Source organism: Cygnus olor, chromosome 1 (genome assembly GCF_009769625.2).
Source record: "Cygnus olor isolate bCygOlo1 chromosome 1, bCygOlo1.pri.v2, whole genome shotgun sequence".
Classification (NCBI taxonomy): domain Eukaryota; kingdom Metazoa; phylum Chordata; class Aves; order Anseriformes; family Anatidae; genus Cygnus; species Cygnus olor.
In genome coordinates, this window is record NC_049169.1 from 116,794,801 (window position 1) to 116,815,498 (window position 20,698).

General features: G+C 41.4%; 1 protein-coding gene across 6 annotated transcripts in view; it reads right to left on the reverse strand.

Annotated features, from left to right (window-relative positions):
* Window positions 1-18,897, reverse strand: part of LOC121064163 (programmed cell death 1 ligand 1-like) — a 34,866-nt gene extending 15,969 nt beyond the window's left edge. For 2 of the 6 annotated variants that reach the window (XM_040545453.1, XM_040545451.1), the window contains exons 1-3: window positions 18,777-18,897; window positions 16,357-16,465; window positions 8,225-8,334 (exon numbers count right to left, since the gene is read on the reverse strand). The gene's annotated coding sequence lies outside the window, so the exon portion shown is untranslated. Of the gene's footprint in view, window positions 1-8,224; window positions 11,027-16,356; window positions 16,466-17,939 lie in introns of those variants that run through there. The other 4 variants (XM_040545454.1, XM_040545449.1, XM_040545450.1 and 1 more) reach the window with 4 other exon arrangements.
* Between the last annotated feature and the right edge of the window lie 1,801 nt (window positions 18,898-20,698).

A 20,698-nucleotide genomic window follows, 5' to 3' on the forward strand; every position in this document is an offset into this window, starting at 1 on the left:
ATATGTGTATATATATGTCCATGTATATAAAATAAAATGTGGGGGGAAACAGCAGATAAAGTTTACATCTGATCTAAGTATGCAGGATTGAAACTTCCAAACACCTTACCAAAATTTTGGAGGAAAATAGCAAAACTCTGTATGTGTCTGGCCAAAAAAGGATCACTAACAAGTTAGCACACTTTGTCTGAGTATTCCAATTTCTAGACTTTAGTTTTAATTTCAGAATAATGTTTCCTAATAGCCCTCAAACTAAAGTTATTCGTGGCTTTGCAAAATGGGAAGGGTTCAGGTGACCCGGTGGGACTGATGCTAAATGTGGCATGTTTCATTTCAAGTTTCAGAAGGAAGGAAGCATGCTCCTGGTATGCAAGTAAGTAGATATAAACCCTGATCAAATGATGCTACAGCCTTGCGGTTATTGGGTAGTTCCAGGTTATGTTTGGCCTGACTGAATTCTCAGGGAATTAAGATCCATGTAATCCATATTTCCAGCACTCATTTCTGAGGAATTTTGTCTGCCATCTGCTTGCTTCCCTGGGGTGAAGGTCAATCCAGGGACCAGAAGGATGTCTGTACAGGGATCTATGAGGCATTTTGTGTCACTGGCTGTGTGGTCCTGTAGGTAGTTTTGCAAGGCAATTGTCGGTGACGTTCAGTAGCAGGCTTGCATCCTGTTCTCTTAAAACCTGTTTTGTCCTTTATGTAACATAACTTTTGTGCTAGATTTAGCAATGAGTTTTGCAAGAGAACACCAGTGCTCTGCTGAACGGCAAGGCAGCACCTTCCATTTGTCTTTGGGTAAAGGCTCTAGACTTAGGGGGAGCCATTTCTGCGCTTCAACCCCTGAAGAAGTGTTCCCAGCCCTGCCTGTCCCCATTTTGCACACTGTAAGCCCTGCTGGGTTTCTGAATGCTGCAGGTTTGAATCTGTCTGTGTGAAAGGTCAGGAAGCACAGCCTAAGCAGCATGTGGTGTGTCCCACCCTTTGCTTGGCCTTGTGCTCGCTTGGTGAGACTTATTCCCTGTGACTGGTGATGTGTGGTGGTCTTATGCCCTTTTATGAAACTTCTGAAGAGAAACCAAAAAGTTATTGTTCCTTTTTGTAATGTCTTTCTGACAGCTCCCCCCCAAGTTCCTCTTTCTCTCAATTCCTTTTTGCTCTTCTGAGAGTTTCCACTGCACTTTATTTAACAGTTCCAACAAAATAATTTTCTCTTTTGATGAATAAATTCTTCTTAGGAAGAGTAAAGAACTGTTCTTCCAAGAGATTGCAGTTACACAAGAGAGGCTGAGGTGTGTGGTTTTTTGTTTACTTTGTGTTTTTGAAAACCTTAGCTTTAAAGAGCTACATCAGAAGTGATGATGCATAAAGAGGTGAAGGTTCCTTCAGCTGACTGAATGTTGTGTATTTTTTTCTTGTTTTGAAGACAGTTCCTGTCCAAATATCTTGTTCTAGTACTCTGTGGCTGATGTCTTTTTACTTTTTTTTTTAATTTACTTGGAAGATAGAGGTATTGTGGAGTATAATATTAACACGGAATAAGGATCTTAATTCTTCATTCTTGACTGTGATTTTTTTTTTTGTCATCTGCTCAAACGACCCTTATATCAGTGACATTGCCTGATTCTGGATCACTGTTCAATGACCAAACAGCTAAAGTGATGCTTAGATTCACTTATGTGACAAGTCGTGAAGATACGAATAAGACAACTGATGTCAATAAAAATATTACTTGGATTAATACAACACCGATTGATACTAGTATTTTCAGACTGGATGACATAAAGCTGGTTGTGAAAATGAGACTTCTTTTTGAAGAAAGAGATGATCCACTTTGTATTAGTAGCACCGCTTAGGACCTGACAGCTCAAATTCTATGAAAGTAACTCTTAATGTTTTCAAGTTTTTGCTGATCGTAAGCTGAGGAGAAACACTTATAGGCTGTGTTGGGGTAGAAGAGAAGGGGGTGAAATCAGGTTATCTCAATACCATTCCTCTCAAATACTTGATCTTTTTTTTTTCTTTAGGCAGTGTGTCGAATGATATGAATCCCTCCATATAGCTCCTCATAAAACAGTGAAGAAGACCCAAGATGGATTGAAATATGGGGTTCTTGCACACTGGGGTGTGTGTGGGGGGTACCTGACAGGTATTTCTCATTGCTCGTTGATGTCTTCCTCATGGTCTTTCCCTTCCACTGTAGTTGTGATTTGTTTTTAAAGGGCTTTGAGCACCCTGGATTAGAGGCTTTCCATGTGAAAGAATTTTCTCATTGAAGGAGTGGTCATCTAATGTTGTTGTTAGTCTGTTACTTGTAGAAACATCCCTACTCTGAAATATTGACACCAAGTTTAAATTTCGGCAAAGAATTTGCAGCTCCATTACTCAACAGGCTGAGCTCCCTTTCTGCATCCGCAGTGAAAAAACTCAGAATTATTTGAACTCATCCTTTCTAAGTAAGCCACTGCAGAAGGATGGGGATGCTTCACTACATGCACATAGCTGGTGCAAGCTTCTTGGAAAAGCGGGCAGAGGAGAGTGCTGCTGCTGGACATCAGGGGCAGGACAGAGCAGGGCAAGCGTCCCACAAACAGACAGGAGAAGCAGGGCATTGCCTTTCCTAACTGAGGGACAGGCACTGTTGGAGCAGCAGCTGCTTCTCAGCCAGTCACCAGCCCTCTGGACTAGTGGGGTTCTTGGTGATTTAAGCGAGATCACGCTTTGCCTGCGCCTCAAGTTGTCCACTGATGCAGGTGTGTAGTCTGACCTCAGCACTCTGCCTAGCCTGCGACTTGTCTCATCAGTCCTTAATTTCTTCCGTCGCTTACCAGCTGATAAGCCTCTTACAGCTCATGAATGCAATTCCTTTTATCTTTGTTCTCCATCTCCTCTGCACGGCATTGTGACAGAGTGCAGCTGAAGGGCCATAAAACTTCAAGAGGATGTAACTTGACAAGAGCCAAGTTCCTGAAGCCGAAGTAAGAACAATATTGAGCTTTTTATACTGTAAAGCAAAAAAAGTAGTGCAAAAGTAGTACTATACAGTGCAAAAAAAAGCCTTTTTTAAACAGTCAGCATTTAGTGTAATAACTTCATAGGTATTTGTGGTGATAGCCTTAGCTATGTCTTGCTCAATATGTTATACATTTACAAGGTTTTTTTCCCTTCTTCAGTCAGCAATTATCTTTCACACCAAGGCAGGATTATAAAACCCCCTCAGTAAATGTCATCAGTCCAAAGAAGGAAAGAGGAAAAATCCCTCGCTTTTAACTTTCAAATTCATACAGCGGATAAAGCCTGGTCACAGGGTATAGGGAGAAAGGGAAATTCTGAGGGACTTTCCTAGGAAGCAGAAGGGAAACTATTTCAGGCTCGAGAGACTGATTTGTGCTAATGGTCTAGTCAACAGAATGTCTTTAATTTTTGTTCGATGTCTTGTCTAGGAGGAAGTGCAACACACTTAGCTCCAGAGAATTTCCAATCTCCTAAACTACTTTCCAATTCGGTACAGTGAGAGCTGGGAAAATCCTGCCCTTTAGATGCTTATATTTATTGCCAACTGTTGCCAGCAACAGGCACAGGGTTTGTGAAGGCTGCCAGTTGGTTTCCTGGAGTGAGTCCTCTCTCCTCTTGGTGGTTTTTAATTCATGTATTGTAGAAACCACCTTTCTTCAAGACATGATGATATTAGTGATTTATATATACAATTCCACACAGATACAGTGGGTAACTTTTTCTGTCAGACCTCTTACTAGACAGTGCATCATCTTCCTGAATTGTGACCCTACCATACACTAGATCCAGTTTCCAACAGGTGAGAGGAGGAAGAAGGTTGTAGAACAGATGAAGTTCAGAAGATAGAGAAACTTCAAAAATCTTTGCAGCAAAACTGTGAGCGTCAGAGATAAATGAGACTAATTGGTAGCTATTGCATTTCCACATTGGGCATAGAAGCATAGGAAATGGCGGGTCTGAAAATGAAAGCTCAGAATGCCAGGGTGAAAGGAGAAAAAGAAACTGAGGTTAACCAAGGTCATTGTAACACTTCATGGCCCTTCCCAAGAACATGGCGTTAATTTGCAACTGAACTGGCAAAGCTCAGTGCTGGGCACCTCTTGGAGGGCTTGAGAACCCAGAGGGTGAACTCAATTATAAGTGGTCGCCTGAGCAATGGGAACTACCCGTATCGCATCCTGGATTATTTTCCTGAACTACAAAATGCAACTTGAATGGTTGCTTATAAGTGCGTTCAACATCATAAATTTTTTATAGTCACAGAAGAAATTTCAGGACCAATCAAACGTGTTAATTAACTCAGTGATGTCAGAGTCACTGAACCCAGAGGAGCTCGTATTGGCCTGAGCTGTTGGCATCAGGAACATTGCTCTATTAAAGCAACAGAGAAAGTGTGTGGGTTTTATTTGTTGATTTTATTTTATTTCTTAATTGTTGGCAATAGACCTGCAGCTGCAGTTTATTTGAAAATTGTTCTGGGGAGGTAGAAACTGTTTACAGAACAAATTTCCCTTAGAGTAATTCACACCATGTACCCAGTACCACCTTTGTCCTAAGAAAGTATCTCGGATATTCCTGCATGTTCTAGTGACAACTTTTCTTACACAAAGCATAACAGGTAAGTGCAGTGAAAACAAATAACTAAAAAAGAACTATTCTCTTTTCTAGGAGACTCTCTTTGCCTTCTCCATAGTTACACAGTGAAATGCACAAAGCACTTGTGGAGTGTAAACTTTACTCTAGTGAAAACATTAAGTTCTAGTGATTCAAGGACTCTTGAACCAATGACAAAAATTAAATTGACAGTTGCCAAATATCGCAGGCTTTAAAAAAAAAAAAAAAAAAGAAAACAGAATTACCTACCCAGCCCCTGTTTTGTGACAATATTTATGAATATTTTACTTTCAGTCAAAGCAGAAGTCTACACAGCCTTTTGAACCAAGGTTTTTTTGGTATCAGAGCTGAATGTTTCTAGTTAAATGGTTCTGGTACAAATGCAAGAATGTTGATGTCTGATTAACTTCTGTCCATCAGAGAGAACTAAAAATAAGGCTTCAAACAGGAGACCTTAAAAATGCCTGTGAACAATTTGTTTGTTTTGCTAAGCTGTAATTTTTCCAAGTGGAGAGCAATCCTATATTGAATTAATGGGAAGAATATACAATATACGATGTAGAATAATGTTGAGATGCCCATGTTATTTTGCCCAGATGTTGGAGGAGAGGAATGTGGACTACTGGCTTGAGAACTGAGGTAGATGTGTATATAATATATACATATATCTGTCTGAAGGAAATATCTTTAACAGTCAATTTATATGATTAGAGAAAAGATGCGATGGGGTCTTAAGCACTTCATGCAAGCCATGTACTCTGGAATTTTTCTCAGTCTTCTTAAAGCTTTCAGACTTTGTTAATGTTTGGTTCAGATCTAGTTCAGCCAAATCCTTTTACAATCTAAAACCAGCATCTCAAGTGTTGTAAACATTGTCAGATATTGTCTCATTCCTGTCCTCAAAGTCCTTTTGTCAGTTATCGATGTAATAGCATTACTCTCCCTCCTCCCCCTACCCTAAATTTCTAATCATGACCACACAAGAAGGTGCTGGGTTCTTTCCAAAGGAGCAAGGTTGGGGTTTGGAAGGAAAGAGAGGAGCTCCTTCCTTTCAGAGCACTTTGAAAGTCCATTTATATTTCTTTCCTGTAGATATTTTTATTCAGATCCTTGGCACAGGAAGGAAGTGGCACCTTCCTCCTTCTCTAATAACAGCACCCTTTTCTTCCTATGGTCATGTGTGGGTACAACTAACTTTCAAAAGTTGCCTGGTCTCTTCTATAAGAAGATGTGGGAAACCTACTGAAAGTGGTTTCACTTTTATAAATGGTGTGTGTGTCTTGGTGTATGTGTGTACCTGTTTTCCTCTTTCTGTGGTGGTTCAGTGTCTTGACATTCCTACTAGAGACTGTGTAGGCCTTCAGTGGAGTTCTTTGTGAATGATTTTTAGGTGAGGGCTGTATCTTGCCTGGAGTGCTGCTTTTCCAGAGTTGGGAGATAACTCTGTTCTTGAATATATGTTGTGTTTTTTTTCAAATAAAACAATAATGCAAAACCAGAGGGGAAAAAAAAAGACTGCTTTGCAGTGGAAGGGTCTCTTCCTCTGGGGAAAGCAGAGGGACAGGGTAAGATGGAAGTCATAGTTTCTTGTGCCATCACATTTCCTACTGCAACACTTTTCTGTGACTTCATTTTCCCATTGCAAATCAGCAGTGGCAACGTTGCAAGCCATGATATTCAGAGGGCACAACTGACCTCCCTGCTTCCTTGGCCCTCCCCGCACTTCAATTTTCTGCTCCATGGAACATCTGGCTGTTGGTTTATGTACTAACTGATAACAGGTTGTAGTCATGTACTCCTAAACAGTGACCCTAACAAACAGCCCTATTACAGTTAAGGCAGTGAGATAGCAAGCTTAAGGTGTGGGGGCCCAAACTCTGTCAGATCCAATTTCTGTTTTGAAGCAATAACTTTTGCTGTGCTTTGGGGAAGTAACGCCTCAGACAAGTTTGGAGTTGTTACAAGCCAACAGAATCCAGTGTCCCAAGCCTAGCAAGCTCTGAAGAAATCACTACTCAACTGTTGGACTTGACTTCATGGTTTCTTTTCTTCCCCGGTAGCACTGATTGAACTGCCAGAGATGGTGGTGTGGTTTAGCCTTGGACTTGTCTATGGGCTACAAAGGGTGCTGGGGAGGAGGATGAAGAATTAGAAGGGTGCTTTGCTTGATCACATAAGGAAAAAAAATACCAAGGTTGAGAAACTAGGTTGTGAACTGTTCATTGCATCTTCAAACCATTAGCTGGTATTGATCTTTCTGGATTGTGAGAGCAGAAGAGAGTAAAAATAAGCCAGTCTTTGAACTTATTAATTAGAAGATAAGAACCCAACATGCAAATTAATTACAGCACTTATATCTCCAAGTTATGTTGGGGATATAAGTCCTGAAAGTTGCTCTTAAGGGTAGAGATATTTTTAAAGCGGTCTTCAGTTTACTCTTCTATGATGATATAGCTTAGTGATAATGGAGCTCTTTTAGCAAATTGTTTCATTTTCTCAAAAGGAGCTTGCTTCAGTTGTGGTGATATAACCCTTTCATCAGTTACTGTGTTTAATACTACAGAGCATAACACTTGTCATCTGAAAGTAGGCCATAGCTGAAAGCAACCAGATGGTGTCAAGTATATGAACACTATCCAGATGTCTTGTCTACTGCCATCAGATGCTATTACAACACAACTGGGTTATCTCGAGTGTTGGGGTGAAGAGCACTTTAGATGTGGCCCTGGACCCAAACAGAGTGCCTTAGCAATGAGTAACAGGATTAACTTCATACAACTGTGCTATAAAGGCGGCTCACTGGCTAGGTAGCCAGGCTTGACCTATGCTGGTAGAGCAATGCACAGGTAGCTGCTGTAAGGTCTCTATTTCATTCACCAAACTTAACTCTTTTCAGTGTCAGAGATACTGAACAGAACTGTAATGTGTTTTTGCAGTTTTAAATGTGAGGTTAAGTAGTAACTTGTAAAGAAAGAGGCAGTTTGTGCAAACCCACAAACTTTCATAATGTGAAAGACCAGCCTGACCTCTCTGTGGTTCTGCACTTTCATTATGGGAAACCCCCTGTGAAAGTTTAGGTAAACTTAAACTTACAGTATATTTCCAACCAGCCCCAGACTGGAAACGGAGGGTATAAACAGCACATCCCAAACAAGGCTTGCAATTTCATGTATTAGCACCGACTTACATTCTGATCTCTAGACCTCACTTTTCATCACTGAAGAGGTAAATTCTGTGATTAGATTATTATCAACCTCAGCAGACAAGAATTATAGATACACACAAACATCTTTGCAATCAACTAATTGATCTAAAGCAAAATAATCTCAAATGTTGTAGGAATATACTCTTTGTGATACGGCTCTTACCGAGCCCCCAGTTCTGCAAACAGCTGTATCTGAAGCAGCAGCATTTAGCTTCACTAATGTTGGTGAGAAGTCTTGACAGTGCTCTAGCTGAAGCACCCCTTGTGTGGCATCTCCCCCTTCCCACCGCACACACATCTCCTTTGAATGCCTACTCTTTCCCTTCCACTGGCTACCACCCTGTGAAATACTTTCTGGTGGCATTTCACAGCAGGTTTCTCCCTCACCTCTAGGATGATCCAGGCCCAGTAGGTTCTTCTGCAAGGGCTGAGCAGGCCGTAGTTCCCCTGGATGGTGATGTAGAAGCTCTGGGTAACCAGAGGAGCAGGTTTGGTGCCTACAGAAGCATAACAAAGATACAAGCTCTTCTGTACAGTATCAGGTGCCAGTGGCACCATCTGTTTTGGCACCCTTCAAGCTCTAGCCTGGAGCTGTGCACAAGCAATGAGGCTTTGCATCACCCAGATAATAACTATGCTTTGGAAATCCAGGAATGTGTGGGTTGGAGTGTTACAGTGGTTAGAAGGTCTGTGCCACTGATTCTGGAAACGTTATTAAGTATATGTATTGCCCACCAGTAAACTGCTAGCTGGACACATGATGTGCCTTGGAATATAAAGGGCGCAAAGATGTGCTGTGGTGTTCTAGCAATTTCAAAATTCAACGGGTGTGTGTGAGTGGAAATATCTGATAATATCTCACAACTCTGTTTCCTCAGGTATCTTATTCTATAATGTCAGCCATTATAATTGTATTAGCTTGTAATAAATACTACAATATAACTATAATTTGGGAGGTAACCCAAAACTGAGCAGATAGCTATGATTTTGTAGTTCGAGGGCCAGCCTTCTCAAGTGTTTCTCTGCACATGTATCCTAGAGTCATAACTTAAAAAAAAAAAAAAACAACACAGTGGGCACCCCTGTTGTGGTATTTCTTAAAAGTTGTGCATGCTCAGGATCTTCTGACAGTTTCTGCCTCAGTGTTCTCATCAGGTGAATGTTGTACCCAAATCAGACGACTGAAATCTAAAATTTTGTTTATATTTACAATATACATGCTGAGGACAGCAACCATCAATGAACAGCCCTGCTTTCTGTAAGTGAGAGCAAAACAAGTAAAATACCAGTCAAAAGGATGACGCTTGCTCTTTTGAGAGATTGTCTTGGTTGTCTTCAGGTTTCTGTAACTAAAAGCTCCTGCTACTCTTGTGAAAAGAACTAGTTTCCTTTATTTGGTCCTTGCAAAAGATTTATTTAAAATCATAGGCCAAATAATTAAAAATAGTGTTTATCCGCATGCCAAAACCAGAATCTAGAGGCAGGACCGTAGCTGGGTAGGGTCTCTGGTACCTTGTAGTAAGCTGTGAATACTTTGATAGGATTGAAGACTTGTCCAGTCCTGTACATCTCAAAGTACTTATGAGTGTTTTGGGGTTACAGTCAAATCCTCCTAAAATATAGTGCTATTCAATGTACAGTTGTTACTGCTAGAGTAAACAACTGCTTTTCTGTTTTGTCATCAGATTTTAGGACCGTAGACCCTTCTGGGGAGATGTCTAACAAAGCTGTAGCCAAGAGTAATTTTGTTATTTTAAAATACTACTTGGTTTAATAGTGACAGATGTAGCAACTAAATGAGTCTTCCTACTTCTGCTGGGAAAAGAGGTGCTTCCTGAAACACTTGTTTGCCACGGCTGGGCTTCTTGAGTAAATGATCTCTCTTGCCATTGCGCCTTCATGAAAACCCATCATGTGGAGGTGGCCAAAACCGGAGTTCTGGGTATTCCTGGTAATGTAAGACATGACATGAGCCCTCCTAGAAACAACTGAACTTGGAGTCAGAAGTTCACAGAAAATGATTTGAAAAGAAATTCCATTTGTATCTGCTTCCTAGTAAAAAGAGCTTATCCATTCAGCAAGAACTTGAGTTGATTAGTCTCTGATGACAAGAATGTGGAGTTTGCCTAATGCTTACCCAAGCTGTGCCCTTTAATTTCATCTGGAAAAGTGGGGAGAAATGTTTAATAGGTTGCACAGTGAGTCCTACTACATACCTAACTCTCACAGGAACAGGGATGTGATTTCTTCAATATGAAAGTACAAAGTTGTGATTGATTAGATATGGCATATACTCAATGGCAACTGCTATCCATCTCAAGGACTGGTTATGTTGCTAGCAAATTAAATACTTTGTTTGGATCTTTAGAGCACTTTAAAATAGCACTAAATGTTATGGCTGCCCTTTTTGTATACACAAATGTCTGATATGTGACAATGTCTAGGAACAAGCACTTCATCCCCCTTGTTGATGTGTTTGTTAAGAGCAAAGTAGCAGTTGTTAGGTCTGATCAGTACTGTGCCCTCTGCTTTAACTGGTAACTGTTAAAGTGCAAGGTTATGAGATTAAACAGGAAAAATCTTTCATAGAAAGCAGTCAAAGTATGTAAACTTCAGATGGCCTAGTTTTGAAGCACTTCCTCTCAGCGCTCATGAGTATCTTTGGATGTTAATGTGCTGATCTCATGCCTGCAGTTCAAAGCCCTTGCATCCCTGTCCCACCAGATGGGATTTGAAGAGCCTTATTATTTATGTATCTTACAATACCCCAGATTTTGAGGACCTCAGAGCTGACCTTGACATATCTGGGACTGTTTATTTAGAGGACTGAACTAAGAATTCTATATGTTGGTCCTCTGTAACCCTTCATTCAAGCTGTAAACAGTCATTTGGTAGATGAAGTTGAGGTGGCAGCTGGAGGAGGAGCGTGGACTCCTTAGAGCAGCTCTAAAGTGGAAGCCAGAGCTTATAGGAACTGAGGAAATGCTGTTTCTAGCAGTAGTTCAGGGCAGGCAAAATGTACGAGTACAACCTTGCAGACTTATAGCTTTCCTCACTAGCCACCTGGGATGAAATACTTGTCCTGGCCTAAATGGGGTAAGTCACAAAGTGCCTCTGAACTGCACTTTGCTGGTAGTGAGCTGATGGTGGTTTCAGCCATGGCTTGCATTACCTCCTAAAATCTCTTGTACTGCAAACTTCATGGAGGGTTGGAGCTGAAGTAGCACTGTAACACCCACTGGAGATGACCCTTGACAGACGGAATTTCTGGTTTATGCCTCTTCCAACGCAAAAGAGAAATAAGGAGAAGGGAAACAAAATTATAAGAGCCTATCCTAACTTAAATCCTTCTCTTCCTTCTGAAGTGTGGAAGGGATCTATAGCTGGTGTGAGGTACACACTGCCAGCCATTTTGAGCCAGCCAAGTTGCGTGTCACGTTTGCATCTGAATCAAGATGTTCAACTTCATCCATGAAACCAGTGTTCAGAAGATACCTGTAAATTCACACGGTGGTTTCATACCATGACTGTCATGAAACTTGCAGCTGTACTGAGGTCATCAAAGGGTGAAATGAATTGTGTAGAGGCTGAGTGGAGGATAGTCTTTGAGGACAAAAGTGTTTCCCATGAGGAAATCGGTTCCCTCAGACTGATGGGCCATACAACCCTCTTAGCATTTTAATTAGGTGGTTTTGCTCTTGATTTCAGAATATTAGGGCTTCATCCAGGGTGTGGTTAAGCCAGATCCTAGTGCCATGAAATGTCTCTGTACTCAGTAAGACACTGCTGTACTCCTTGGACTTAGTAGCCCCTAACTGCAGGCCCAAGAGTTTCTATAGAGTTAGATATCCCCAGAGTATACTTACTGGGTGGATGGTTCTGGTGCAAATGAATTTACTCTTTTCTGCTTCCATTCTTAGTGAGGAGGGAAGAAATGTGGGAGAAGGCAACTAGCCCTGTAGTAAGGGGACCTACGTGAATTTTAATCACTGATGAAACATTGACCTCTCACTCTCTAGCTTGGCCCAGCTGTTTCCCAGACTGTTTTGCAGAGGAGACTTTTTCAGGGAAACTTTCTAGCTTTAAAATTATTGGTTTTGCCTCTCCCAGTGGAGGATTTGGGAAAATAAGAGATGCACAACAACATGGGTACCCCCAGGGAGCTTTCATTCCTGTCCTCTCAATTGCATATTGTTGCAGTCTTTCTTGTCAGGAAAGGGTCTTTTTTCATCTCAAGGGAAGAAAAAAAAAACACTCTGTAAAAGAATATAATTTTTGCTATAGGAGCCAGTAGAAGCTCTAGCAGCTTCTACTCTATAGATCCCAGCACAAAGAGGCTTCTAATTCCTGCTGGGTCATGTCTTTGTGACAGTGTCTTTGGAAATCTCTTGGAAATACAACTTCAATGTACTTGCTGTGGGATGTGCAGATGTCTGAGCCAGTGTTTATGTCATTGCTGTGCATTTTGCTAACAGATCAGTGTGTGGCAGCACCTTGTTAGTGTGTGTGTGTGTGTGTGTGTTCAGCGTGTGCCAAACACTGAGCTGCCCCAGGCAGCTGGCTGCACACTGCTAACTAGCTGTAATTGTGCCAGCTGCAAGGAAAACTTAGCTTCCAGCCCAGGTAGACGGAAACATTAATATGTGTGACTGAGGGGAGTGCATGGGAGTGAAATAGCCAGAGGTTTGCCCTTGCTGGGTATGTGGTAGAGCTGGAAGAGCAGTGACAGTCCCTGTCACCATCTCCTCTCACCTCTGGGATTTCACAAATGCTTCTGGGCATCTTTGCCCTGCCTGCCCCCCCAAAGTCCTAAATGCATGTTACTAGCAGGAGATGTGGGGAGAGAAATAGTGAAGATTAGGCAAATTCCTTCATCGTGGCTGGTTAAGAGAGATGCCCTTCCCCAGATAATGAAGTGCATTGATGTTATAGGAAAGTGTCACCTTTTGGGAACAAAGAGTTCACAGTAACTGCAAGATACATGTGTTCTGGGTGCAGCTCAATGTTTGCATTGTCTGTCTGCTGTAACAGGGAAGGAAATGACAGTGCCAACTCTGGCAAAGCTGAGTAGTTAAAACATGCTGGTTCTGCTGATCAAGACAATAGTAAATTTGCATGCACTGATTCCCTACAGACCCTGAATATCTAGTCTTTAAAGGGAACAAACTTAGTTCAAGCTGGGCTGCCTCAGCAAGGGAGATCTGGGGAGTTCTGGATGCTCTTCCATTTCCCGAGGTCAAAATAATATAATCCTCTCTTCTCAGATATGGTGGCAAGAATCAGCTTGGCTCTAGTTCTAATAACTCTCTAACCATGGTTACAACTTACACTGTTCTGGCAAGGCTGCTGAGAAAGGAGCTGAAAGCAAGTTTGCTGCTACAAAAAACTGTTGGTTCAAAACTTAAGCACATGGCAATGCATAACACAGGAAACTCAGATGTTAGGAAATGACATCTGGGAAGCCAGAGGTGAAGAGATTATACTCCTCCTTCAAACACAGTTGAGTAATAGATTTGGACTTTGAAACTAACAAACTCTATTCATAAACTGGGGTGGGGGAATCAAGCAAATAGCTGTCTCCTTAATCTCATTATGCCTAGTTCTTTAACAGTTTTGTGGGGAAATGGGAAGTGAAATAAAATAATACAGAAAAGTGAAACTTAATATATGTACGAGGAGGCATGGGAGGAAAAAATCTTCATGCAAACTGAAGCTGTAGAAATAATTTAAAATTTTTAAAAATATAGTATCCTCCAGATGAAGTAACTTGCTAGTGTTCTGCATCCTTCCCTCCCTTCATAAAAGCTGACACTTTCAGCTACGCCAGGCAAAAGTGAATTACAGCAGTCACCTCACCCTTCATTTATAAAACAGAAGGGGATCTGGAGTGGAAACATGTTAAACTGCAGTGACTGAAATGTAAATGCTTGAAATACATCCTTGCAAATGACGTGAAGTCAAGTTGCTGTATAGATCTATACTAACAAGTTTTGATGTTAGCTCTTAAGGCCTCTAGATCTGCATAGGTGACATCCCCCTAACATCTGCTAGGAGATGGACATTGTGACAGTGACTGAACTGAAGCAGCACCTGCTGCTAAAGCTGTCACTAAGCTGTAATTAGAAAAGCTGTGGTGGGTTGAGCTTTTCTGGTGTACACATGGGAATGTTTTTGATGTGGTTGCTTCAAAAGCAAAAACAAAGAGTGGTGTAACCCACAGACAGGGGAATAAAAAAAACCCTATGGCTTTAAGAGGGTTAGTTCTGGGTTGTTAGGAAATCCTAACTGAAATTAGAGTGTGGTCACATCCCATGTAAGAAGTTGCATAACTTAACGTGCGTGAAGCCAAATAAAGTCTTCCATGCCTGGAGCTTGTCTAGCCTGAAGTCCTTGAGCTAGCTATGTATGTACGTATTGTTCTTAAATTGCTTGTGCTGGAGGAAGGCAGGTTTGTTCTGAGCAATCTGTGCTCCTGGGGATTGATAGGCACACTGACACTTCTGCAGTTTAAGGCTTATACGTGTTCATATTAGATCTGTTTCAAATTGTGATTTATCTCTTTTTCTGCCTTCCTTTCTTCCTCACTCATTAGGCATCCTGAAACAGATAATGACTCAGGGATACATACTTCCTTCCTTCAGTCTTACCAGGGCACTTGCTTGAAGACCATGTCCTACTACCAGGAACTTATTTTATTACATTTGATTAGTAACTAGCATAGCAACTGACTGGTAGAAAAGTCTGGTGGTTGGAATCAAGAGTTTAGAAAGAGGTAGATGCAGAGAAAATCGAGCGAAAGACAGATGAGAAAACAACCAAATCTGGAATTAGCTTCAGCCATAAAATAGGACTTACTTCAATGATGCTGAAGTTATTGTTAAGATGCACCTGAAGGTGCAGAGCTACTTTTCTATACGTAGAGAGATACGGGTAGACATGAGCTAAAATCATCAAAGTCTCTGAGGCTCATATTGCTCTGAAAAAATCTGATTGCATATACCTCGGCAGCGTGTGTGTGTGTATATATATATATATATATATATATATATATATATATATAAATAAAATCATAGAATCATTAAGGTTGGGAAAGATCTCCAAGATCATCTGGTCCAACCATCACCCTACTACCAATGTCACCCACTAAACTATGTCCCTAAGCACCACGTCCAACCTTTCGTTGAACACCCCCAGGGACGGTGACGCCACCACCTCCCTGGTCAACTGTGCTGGGTCTGTCTGGGATGGAGTCACCTTTTCCTGCAGCAGCCCACACAGTTCTGCACTCTGCACTCATAGCTAGAGCAGCACTGGTAGCACTCCAGTGTTGTCTATTGCTGCACAATACTGGCACAGCATCAGGACTCCCTCCAAGCCCCCAAGAGCCAGCAGGCTGGGGGTGGGCAAGTGATGGAGAGGGGACATCACCAGGGCAGCTGACCTAAACCAACCAAAGGGATATTCCATACCATGTGGTGTCACACCCAGCAATAAAAAGGGGGGCTGTCATGGGGGAGGGGGCTGTCCTCCCAAACAACTGTTACGTGTTTTGAGGCCCTCCTTCCCAGGACGTGGCCGAACATCGCTTGTTGATGGGAAGTAGAGAATAACTTTTTTTCCCTTTCTCTCTGTGCTTCTGCGCCGCCTCGTTTTTTTTTTTCCCCTTTCCCTTTAATTAAATCATTCTGATCTCAAACCTCGAGATCTCTGTGTCATATTTTCTCCCCCTTCCTCTTTGAGGAGGGGGGAGTGAGAGAGCGGCCGTGGTGGAACTCGGCTGCCTACCTGAGTAAAACCACCACAGCAACCTGTTCCAATGCCTGACCCCTCTTTCTGAGAAGAAATATCTCCTAATTTCCAACCTGAACCTCCCCTGGTGCAACTTGAGGCTATTCGCTCTAGTCCTGTCACTAGTTATCTGTGAGAAGAGGCCGACCCCCAGCACCCCACAACTTCATTTCAGGTAGTTGTAGAGAGCAATAAGGTCTCCCCTGAGACTCCACTTCTCCAGACTAAATAACCCAACTTCCCTCAGCTGCTCCTCACAGGACTTGTGTTCCAGGCCCTTCACCAGCTTTGTAGCCCTTCTCTGGATGTGCTCTGGGGCCTCCATGTCCTTCTTGTACTGAGGGGCCCAAAACTGAACACGGTACTCAAGATACGGCCTCACCAGAGCAGAGTACAGGGGCATGATCACCGCCCTGGCCCTGGTTCTGCTGGCTACATTATTCCTGACACAAGTGAGGATGCTGTTGGCCTTCTTGGCCACCTGGGCACTCTGCCGGCTCCTGTTCAGGCAAGCATTGACCAACACCCCCAGGTCATTTTCCTCTGCGCAGTTTTTGAGCCACTCTGCCCCAAGGCACATGCTTCAGAAAACTGTTGATGCTCAATGAGATATTTCACTAAGGAGGTATTCATTACATGAGTGAATATATTTAGTGGACTGAGTAAGAAAAGTACCTCACTGTTCAGAGGATACTCCGTATTTTTTCCTCTCCTCCCCTTATTTCTCTCACCTGTTAAAGTGAAGATCTCTCTGCCACCTTCTGTGTATGTGTAGGAGTGTCTGGCCCCTGCAGGGGAGGGCTGGCTCTATGGGCTCCTCTTGCTGAGCAGGAGGGGAGGCTGTAACACATTTCAGAAGAGGAATGAGATTGTGGGTGAGAGGCAGAAACAATCTTGACCTTTTCAAAGGATTCTTAAATACCAACTGGCATGGGATTCTTCCTTAAAATTGCTAATACTTTCCCCCCCAGCTTCACTGAAGCTTCTGAGCTTGGATGTTGGTGGTTCTGAAACAGCAGATACTGTTGCAATCGTGGTGAACCTGAGAAAGCAATGATTTTCTGCTGCTTCCTGCTCATCTCAAGCAAGTAAGGGTTTGGAAATCAAGAGTCGAGGAAGAGAGAGAAGGCAGGAGTCAAAAGAGGAAACTTGCAGGGAAGGGGAATTAGTGGGAGAGAAAATAAAACCATGTTATTCTAATTGAGTTGAATTTGGGGCAATAGAAAAGCTGTACGCTGTAGAAACCTTCTACAATGATAAAATGGGAAAAAATGGGAAAAAGCCAACAAGCATCCTAAAGAGTTCGCTGTGCTGGTGTGTATGGTTAGTGGTGGTTGTAGTAGTTGCTTTTTTTAAAATTATATTTTTATTATTTTCCCCCCAGTTGTTTCTGGCTGTTTCCTTTTTCTTACCGTAGGAGTAAAATGTTATTCTCCTCCCCTTCCCCCCATCCTCTCTGGAGTAGCTTCTCTGGCAGATGAAACATCAAGAAGAAGGTGACTGTTCCATCAAATCAGTATTATACATCCATGCAATCTTAATTTAGGGCTTTCATAACTGGAGACAGCATATTGGAGGCTTTCCCCTTCCCTGTGTTATGCAGGTGAATATTCCAATGGTCTTGTTTTGCATTAAAGGAATGGAGCTTGAAGATGAAACACTCCTACCACCTCTTCTCACCTTCTACAAATAGTTCATTAATTTCTGCAGAGGAAAAATCTGTGCTGATCTTTGCCTTTACATAACTTATAGTTTTATTATCAAGTTAAACTCAAAACAATAGCAAGCTTTTTGATTTGGTGAAGATTAAAATCTGTCATTGTGTGGTTTCACTGTGCCCTCAGGATTCAGTTTCAGGCAACTGGTGAAATACTTCAGTCAATTTAGTCTTCGCAAAAAGAAAATTATCTGGCATGAGCTGGCTCTTAAGGGGCCTGAATTCCATGTTCACACAAACAAGAAATTTGGCTTCGTGACATCACTTGCTTTGCATTTTTCAGTGTTTATCTTCTACCTTCTTCTCTCCCTGCATTACCTTGGGGAGTATAGTTCCCCCTGGAGAAGGGACAAGCTGTCAGGAGTAGAAATAGATTTTAATGGGGAAAAAGATGTTTAAAATTCCCTCCCATGTGGCTGCTATGTGCATCTGTGTTTTTTTATTATTATTCATTTAATCTAATAAAGCTTTCATCAAAGCTCAACTGCAACAAGTTCTGAAACCTGCCTGTACTGTAGTATCTTATCTTCTTTTTCCAAAGCCTATAAATGCTTGTCACAAAAAATATGGTCTCTTATGACCTGGGCAAATCCTTACCTGGTAGTTGCTTGCCCGCTTTCTTGTCCTCTTGCTCTTGCATGTGACTTCTTCACCAGCTCCAAACAGAGACCTTATGCTGCATATTTTGTGTGGCATTGGCTTTATGCTTGTGTGTGTGCACAGCTCGGTGTAATGGGACTCCTTTCACTCCTTACATGAAGCTATTTAGGTTCTATTACACGCTTCCGGCTTGTAAACAATGACTATTCAGAACTTGAAAAGTTACATGAGATTTCATTTTTGGTGTGACTAATATGCTGAAACTTTTGTCTGAGCCTTTTCTCTTTCTTGGCTCATGTTTTGAGGTATTGTATGTGTTCATTTTCTGAACTTCACAAAACTGAAATTCAGCATTCAGTCACTTCTGCTGGTATGTCACTTCCATGAGTAAAGAACACCAAAAGACAAAGAATGCCCTTAAAAGCAAAACTGTACTCCATGCCTAAATTAGTTCAAGATCTTTTTGGAGTGTTAGGTGAAAGCTATGAAAGCTGCCTTTTGTTTTTCCAGTAGCATTATACTCACTTTTCATCACTGCAGTCTGTAAGTGCACCCTGACTGGCTAAAGGGAGTGGAATTGCAGAGCAGGAAAGTTTAAACTAGGAGCCTTTCAATCTGTATCCTTCCTTTCCAGCAAGCTGCCATTTATGGGGGGGGGGGGGGGGGGGGGGGGAGCAAAAAAAGCCACCACCAAGAACAACAGGCAATTGTCTTTCCCACTTTTCTCACACCCGCATTATCTGAAGCAATTGTAAAAGTCATGAGCCAAAAAGACAGTCAAGATACTGAAGTTTTAGCCCTTTCTAATACAAGACAGAAAACTTGATGTCTTACCTGCGAAGAATTTCAACAAATTCAGGCAGGATATCGGGAAAGTACAGTCTACTTCTCCGAGGAGCCTCTGCTTTAAATGAGGAAGTGCTGAAGTGAGGCAGGATATGAAGCAATGACTCAGATATCTAGGGCTGTGTTTCTTGACTAGCTGAGGAGCAAAAGGAATTACTGAGGGCACTCACTATGATATACTCAGCTGACGTAAAACTTGCTAGCTACCACTTTACCAATAGTAAAAGCTCAAGAGCATTGTTTTACATTTTGTCTTTTCCTTGCCTACCTCAACCCCTATACTGCCCAGAAGAAGAAAGCATTCCTGAAGATCATAAACTTAAAGATGCTACACAGACAGAGGATCCATAAAATATGACATAGATCTCAAGTGTAGCGATTTATCTTCTGAAGGTCAACCTGTAGCCTTTTAGTGGTGAGGAGTTGTCCTGGGATTTATTTTCTTTAAAATACAGGGAGTGCATGATAGGAAAACACTGGGTGATTTGTGTTTAATGATACTTGTTTTGTGATTATTTATTTTTTTGTTAATAGCCCCAAACTTTAGGTGCTTATGGTAGTACATTGTTCTGGTATTGCAGTCCTTTATGGAAGAACTGTCTACCTCTTGTCCTATAAAACACACCTCTACCAAGAAGCATTTCTTAGCAAGAATGTGCCACTAGAAGATATTCAAGTAAGGATTTTGGTAATGCCTTGGAAACAGCTCTTGTATCTTAGCTCAAGCAGGCACTTGAGACTTTGCTTGGTTCTTTTCATTAGGAAAATAAATTGTTTTGTATCGTCCTTTTTTTTTTTTTTTTTGTGTGTGTGTTTTGAAAATAAAACAAACAAAAAAAAAACCATCAGGTTCTCTTACAATGGGTTTTAACTGACATCCATATATTTAGTGTCCTGTACACCTGAACACAGAGGATATCACTCCGTTTCCAAACATGTCTTTTTAATTTCTATAGTACAAAAACAAACAAACAGACCACCCTCTGCCTCCTGCTCTGAAGTAGAGCATTTTTTTAAAAAAAAGCAGAAAAATTTTTTTTTTTTGGCTTCAGCCAAACCTGGTAGAATCCCATCTCTTCCTTGAGAAAGCTCTTTCTCACATCTTGGTGAGGTGTCAGCTTGGATGGGGATGCCTGGTGTGCTCTGCTATGTTATTTCATAATGGAATTTATTTTCTTTCTGTGCATTTGCTAGCATAGCTATCACTTCACTGAGGTTTTGTTGCACGTGGTTGCATAACCGCACAATTCAACACTTACCTCTTTTCATTTCTGAAGTGTATTAGATTCTGTTCAACTGTCTTCTCTGCCAGTTTCTGGGTAGTCCCTCTTGCACTGAATGTAGTCTTTCTGACATCTCCCTTCATCTGTTTTAAAAAGTGTTTGCATGACAAGGTTGTTTGTGTGTGCATACACCTATGATGCACTGCTAGTCTTGAACTTCACACTGTAGAAATAAGCCATAAGAGGCATACCAGATGATTTAAAATGATTAGCATTCTAGACACTGCTGTCTTTCTTCTCAAATCCTCCACTGCTTGGACTACAAAAAGAATTAACTATTTAGTTATATTGGACGAATTTAAACATTGATATGTAACACTAAACTTCAAAGCAATTTTTTGTATAAGTTTGATTTTATTTTATTTTTTTTTCCAATTAAGCCAGAATTTAACTGAAGAAACTCTAGGAAGTCATGCTTCATTATACTAGAAAACCAAACAACAAAATAAAAAACAAAATCAACCAAACAAAAAAAATGCCATACTATGTGTGAGTTCTGAGAAGTAACACTTGATAAATAAGTCAGCTTTGTGATAGTATTTCAGCAATATAATGTTTCTCATTCAACTTATGTTGTAGTGGAATTGCTCATTCTCTTCTGTGATACTGATGATTCTGAGTATTGCT